The sequence below is a fragment of the Anneissia japonica genome, unplaced genomic scaffold, assembly GCF_011630105.1.
Source record: "Anneissia japonica isolate Jap-2015-1 unplaced genomic scaffold, ASM1163010v1 scaffold1483_len710385_cov172, whole genome shotgun sequence".
Lineage (NCBI taxonomy): Eukaryota > Metazoa > Echinodermata > Crinoidea > Comatulida > Comatulidae > Anneissia > Anneissia japonica.
The window spans coordinates 515722-520974 of record NW_022732828.1 but is presented as its reverse complement, the minus strand read 5'-3'; the positions used below and the strand labels follow the sequence as shown (position 1 = coordinate 520974).

Genomic DNA, 5253 nt, shown 5'->3' with positions numbered 1-5253 from the left:
AGGCCTCGGCATTGCACTTGGCTGAGGTTGACCCTTGCGATTCCCCCAAATGTGGGGAACTCGGGTGTATAATTTATGGTAGCGGGGGACTGCGTTCGCGCTAACCCCTAACAATAATTGAAAAATAGAATTAATATGTATACACTTTACAAATAATATTTCTGTTTGCTTGAATGAGGTTATGCGGGTACAGAAAACGTACACCGTTGAAAATATTTGATATATTTGGTTATTTCGCTATTAATGAGAATTTGCCTATATTTTATATCGAATGTTGTTCTTTATTCGTATTTGTATAAAATATATTCTATAATCAACTTAAAATCGTTAAAAAATGTAATTGCTTACTAAATATGTAAGAGTTTCTTTGGGGTGGGGAGATTTTCAAGTTTATTATAGTTTTACGTATATCAATATAGCTTTTAGGCGTATTGTAGGCTACTACATGATGGCAAACAATGACCTCATTGTTGAAACACGTTGAATAAAAGTTAGTAGACTAATTTGCATATTTATTATAGTCAGAAAACATTTCTAATACAGAATCATTGGTGTTATATTTATACTTGAAATGATATTAAATATCTTTTTTTTCTGTACCCGCATAACCTCATTCAAGCAAACAGAAATACTATTTGTAAAGTGTGTACATACGGTATTAATTCTATCTTTCAATTCTTGTTAGGGGTTAGCGCGAACGCAGTCCCCCGCTACCATAAATTATACACCCGAGTTCCCCACATTTGGGGGAATCGCAAGGGTCAACCTCAGCCAAGTGCAATGCCGAGGCCTCACCTTGGGAGGACATTCCTTCTTGATCAAAGTCTCTCCTGTGCCAGGTAAGTATGTTAGGCCATCAACAATATTCTATAGTATAATATTAGAAATACTGTGGCCTACAGGTGTCATTTCAATACTTCTTTTCTTCTGGCTTTTAAAATTTTCATTACGAAAATCTTTTAAAGTTAGTTTTTATAAGCGTATATCGTTTCAAGTATAAATATAACACCAATGATTCTGTATTATAAATGTTTTCTGATTATAATAAATATGCAAATTAGTCTACTAACTTTTAATCAATGTGTTTCAACAATGAGGTCATTGTTTGCCATCAGGTAGTTCAGCGGAGCGGAGTATGAAGTTGGCTTAACCGAGTAAGGCTCGTTGGTCTAGTGGCATGATTCTCGCTTTGGGTGCGAGAGGCCCCGGGTTTAATTCCCGGACGAGCCCTAACTTTTTTTTTTTTAATAGATTTTGTATTTAATGTACATTTTATATCTCTTATTAAACAGCGTATAATAGGGATAACCAAAGTACATTGCACAGAAGAATAGTTTGAATACCAGATGCAATATACATGATTTATGTTAATCAAAATCACAACAATCAACTTAGTATTGAGGTTAATATTCAAACACCTTCACATGTTTTAAGATTTATTTTTAATAATAATAATTGTCGACTTATATAGCGCATATTGTAGATACCTCTACAAAGGTGAAGTTGGAGGGGGACTCGAGGATCAGTTGAGTGGCGCTAATTCGCAAAATAAGGTGATTTTAGGTGATTTTTAACTACTTGACTGATATTTGAAACCAGTATCAGTATAATCTTAGGTAAGCATGTGTTTAACATAAGTAAGAATTTAGTCCAATGAAACTTTTATCATCTTGAAACCTTCCGACGGAAATTGAGCCTACCGGTAAGTATGCTTTGCCATCGACAATATTCTTTAGTATAATATTAGAAATAATGTGGCCTACAGGTGTCATTTCAACACTTCTTTCATTCAGGCTTTTAAGATTTTCATTACGATTAACTTAAAATAAATAATATTGTTTTTGTAGGTAAAACTTTTAAAGTTAGATTTTATATATACAATTTATTATTTATTTCTTTATTCGGCAAACAATTAATACAAATCAACATGAAAGGAAAGAAATAAAATAGAAATTAAAATAACGATGAACGGATAAATAAACAATTGTTAACTATTTTACGAAAAAGGTAAAGTAGATCGCCCGGATAACCCACAAAAGTCTCCAAATGGCAACCTATCTCTAATGGGGTCCAAATGTTAATGATCAACACATATTTTCTATCAAAATTTAGAATAAATGTAAAATTATGACACAACTGACATAAGTGGAAGAATTCAAAAAATCGAAATTCAGTTTGGCCCTCAGAACCATTTTTATGTCCTGCTGTGTACAAAGTTATGTATAATAATGTGCGTGATTTGAGTTATTCTGCTTATTCCTATTCATGTGACTGCACACAGAAATAGGGGTAAAGCTTTCATGTATGATCTTCCATAGTGCGTGCAGCTGTGATGGCCGAGTGGTTAAGGCGTTGGACTCGAAATCCAATGGGATCTTCCCGCGCAGGTTCGAACCCTGCTCGCAGCGTACTCTTTTTTAAATGAATATTTTCAATTTAATGGTATGAAATTCGATCAAATGATACACAAAGATGTATTAAGTTCATAAAATATATTGAAAATAGGCCTTACTCTGCGTATTGGCTAATTCCTTATTTTTTGGTTAATGATGGGCCTTATAATAATAATGTGAATAAACTGTCAATGACCGAAAGGTCCACTGATTAATCTCAGTTAAGACAGTATAATAATAACTCTATAATGATAATTGTATACTATTCTAGAAATCTTTCTTTTAATTAAAATTATTTCTTTTTTATTGATATTGTGATTATCTTAAAAAGTACGATAATGAGCTTGTATTAAAGTTAATTTATCAAGAGGCCTGCAAATCAGGTTTACGTGCTCAAGCTGCAGTCGATATAGCTTTATCAGTTAGCATTTCGTCTGGTTTGAACATTGGCAGTATTCGCTATCTCTAACATCGTCGTTGCCAATCACTTCTCCCAGCGTACGAATGACGTAGCACAAAAGTGCATGTCAATTTCCACATGGATGATACGGCATGAATGATTGTTACAACCGCTAATGTAGAAAACAACAGTGTAGTAAACAACCGTTAATGTATATGGCACACTCCAAAGCTTATGTAGTAAAACTCCCCGCTAATGTAGAAACACAAACAGCTTGTGTGTAAAAAGAAAATCAACGCTAGCTAGAACGCTCAATTGCATCACAGCTTTATGTAACTACTATCGCCAGCTAATGTAGAATATTAAAATATTACAAAACCATTGCGAGAATCATGACACAACCAGAATCATGCCACTAGACCAACGAGCCTTTTTTGAGTAACTGAAATGCATACTTCTCTGTAGGAATTGACCACGCATTTAACAAACTCTCCTGATAACGAAATAAGTACAATAGCACCTTATCTAGACGAACGAACTGTATTGAAACACAAGCTTTATGTTATATACACTTTGGTATTTGTTGTATATAAACTTGCAAATATGGATAATTTTTCATTCCTGATGATGACATGTCTATGGCATAATCAATGTCGAAATATTGAATCTTACACGATGACGATGTATTTCAATATTTGGAGTATATATTATACTTAGACCAGAGGAAAGAAATAGATTTCTGTTTAGTTCCTCCATGATTAGACAGGTTTGCTTGGCCGGCTCTCGTTGTTAAAAAAAAAAAAGATTAAGATTAGTTTGGGCTTCCAAAACGTTGTTATGCCCACCTCTGTAAATGATGAAGTTTAGGTTTTCCGTTCAGTTGATCTTCGCCTACATTATTAACGAAAGGAGATGCTTCAATATAAAAGTTTGTATGTACAGCTGTGATGGCCGAGTGGTTAAGGCGTTGGACTTGAAATCCAATGGGATCTTCCCCCGCAGGTTCGAACCCTGCTCGCAGCGAGTACTTTCCTTTTTCATATTTTAGCATTGGAGAGGGTAAACTGTAATGTATTATAATTATACAGTTGGGTCAAAGCAAATCCTAACGAGGAAAATCTACAAACAGATACACAACAATATGTAGGGCCTAATATACGGTACGGTACTTCATAGAATGTATTGAGAACAGGTCCAACTTATAATGCTCATAGGCCTAAAGTAGGCAAAGGATTAAAACGAAAAGATCTGAATAAAAGAAATGAACAATTATCAAAGAAGGATCCAATGGTGGATATGGGTTGGGGGTTCCCATTACATTTTTTAAATGTCAATACATACCTGGTTATGTATTGAAATAAGAAAAACAAATTAGGATACATTATACGTGCCCCTTCCGATTTAAAACTGGGTAAAAATAAGAACAAATCAACTGCTTGCCTTGGGTTTCATTGTAGAGGGTAAACTGTAATGTATTATAAATATACAAACAAATCCAAACGAAGATACACAAAAATATGTAATATATCATAGAATGTATTGACAAATAGGCCAAACTTATAATGCGTATAGCCCTAAAGTAGGCCAAACATGAAAACGAAAAGATCGGAATAAAAGAAATTAACAAATATCAAGGGAGGATCCAATGGTGGATATGGGTTCGGTGGAGGAGGGGGCTCCCACTACATTTTTATATGTCAATACATACCTGGTTATGTATTGAAATAAGAAAAAACAAATCAGGATACATTATACGTGCCCACTTCTGATTTATAAGTGGGTAAACATAAGAACAAATCAACTGCTTGCTTTGGGTTTCATTGTCACTCTTTTTAAGGGAATTATAAAGGCGATTGGTACCACTGATTTTTAAGGCTAGGCTCAGAAAATATATCTGAAAAATTGATGTGAAGGTGTTTGAATATTAACCTCAATACTAAGTTGATTGTTGTGATTTTGATTAACATAAATCATGTATATTGCATCTGTTATTCAAACTATTCTTCTGTACAATGTGCTTTGGTTATCTCTATTATAAGCTGTTTAATAAGAAATATATAAAATTGACATTAATTATAAATCTATTCCAAAAAAAAAAAAAAAATGGGGCTCGTCCGGAAATTGAACCCGGGGCCTCTCGCACCCAAAGCGAGAATCATGCCACTAGACCAACGAGCCTTAGGTGGAAAATCAAATTCATACTCCACTAGGAATTGAACATCTTGTCCTGGAAACATGTGACGCTTCTCACTTTAGCCCTTGTGACGAAGTCACAACGCGCCACTCATCAAATGATAACAATTAAGATTCAAGAAAAAAAAAGAAGGGTGTAGTATACATAATATAAAACAATTATTAAATAATTGTTTTATACATAATATAAAACAATTATTTAATAATTGTTTTATATTATACATAATATAAAACAATTATTAAATAATTGTTTTATACATAATATAA

At 33.5% G+C, this 5253-nt stretch overlaps 6 non-coding genes across 6 annotated transcripts in view; 4 read left to right on the top strand and 2 right to left on the bottom strand.

The window, feature by feature from the left end:
* LOC117115863 overlaps positions 1-110 on the top strand; it is a 162-nt gene extending 52 nt beyond the window's left edge. Inside the window, exon 1 of the small nuclear RNA XR_004446642.1 lies at positions 1-110. This exon is cut by the window's left edge and continues 52 nt beyond it. This is a non-coding gene — a small nuclear RNA (U1 spliceosomal RNA).
* A 572-nt stretch (positions 111-682) lies between these two features.
* On the bottom strand, positions 683-847 carry LOC117115842. The gene has a single exon (XR_004446623.1). It is a non-coding gene; the product is annotated as a U1 spliceosomal RNA (small nuclear RNA).
* Positions 848-1158: 311 nt separating this feature from the next.
* Positions 1159-1230, top strand: Trnap-ugg. The gene has a single exon. It is a non-coding gene; the product is annotated as a tRNA-Pro (tRNA).
* A 1096-nt stretch (positions 1231-2326) lies between these two features.
* On the top strand, positions 2327-2408 carry Trnas-cga. The gene has a single exon. It is a non-coding gene; the product is annotated as a tRNA-Ser (tRNA).
* Positions 2409-3734: 1326 nt separating this feature from the next.
* Trnas-uga lies at positions 3735-3816 on the top strand. The gene has a single exon. It is a non-coding gene; the product is annotated as a tRNA-Ser (tRNA).
* Positions 3817-4899: 1083 nt separating this feature from the next.
* Trnap-ugg lies at positions 4900-4971 on the bottom strand. The gene has a single exon. It is a non-coding gene; the product is annotated as a tRNA-Pro (tRNA).
* Positions 4972-5253: the final 282 nt, after the last annotated feature.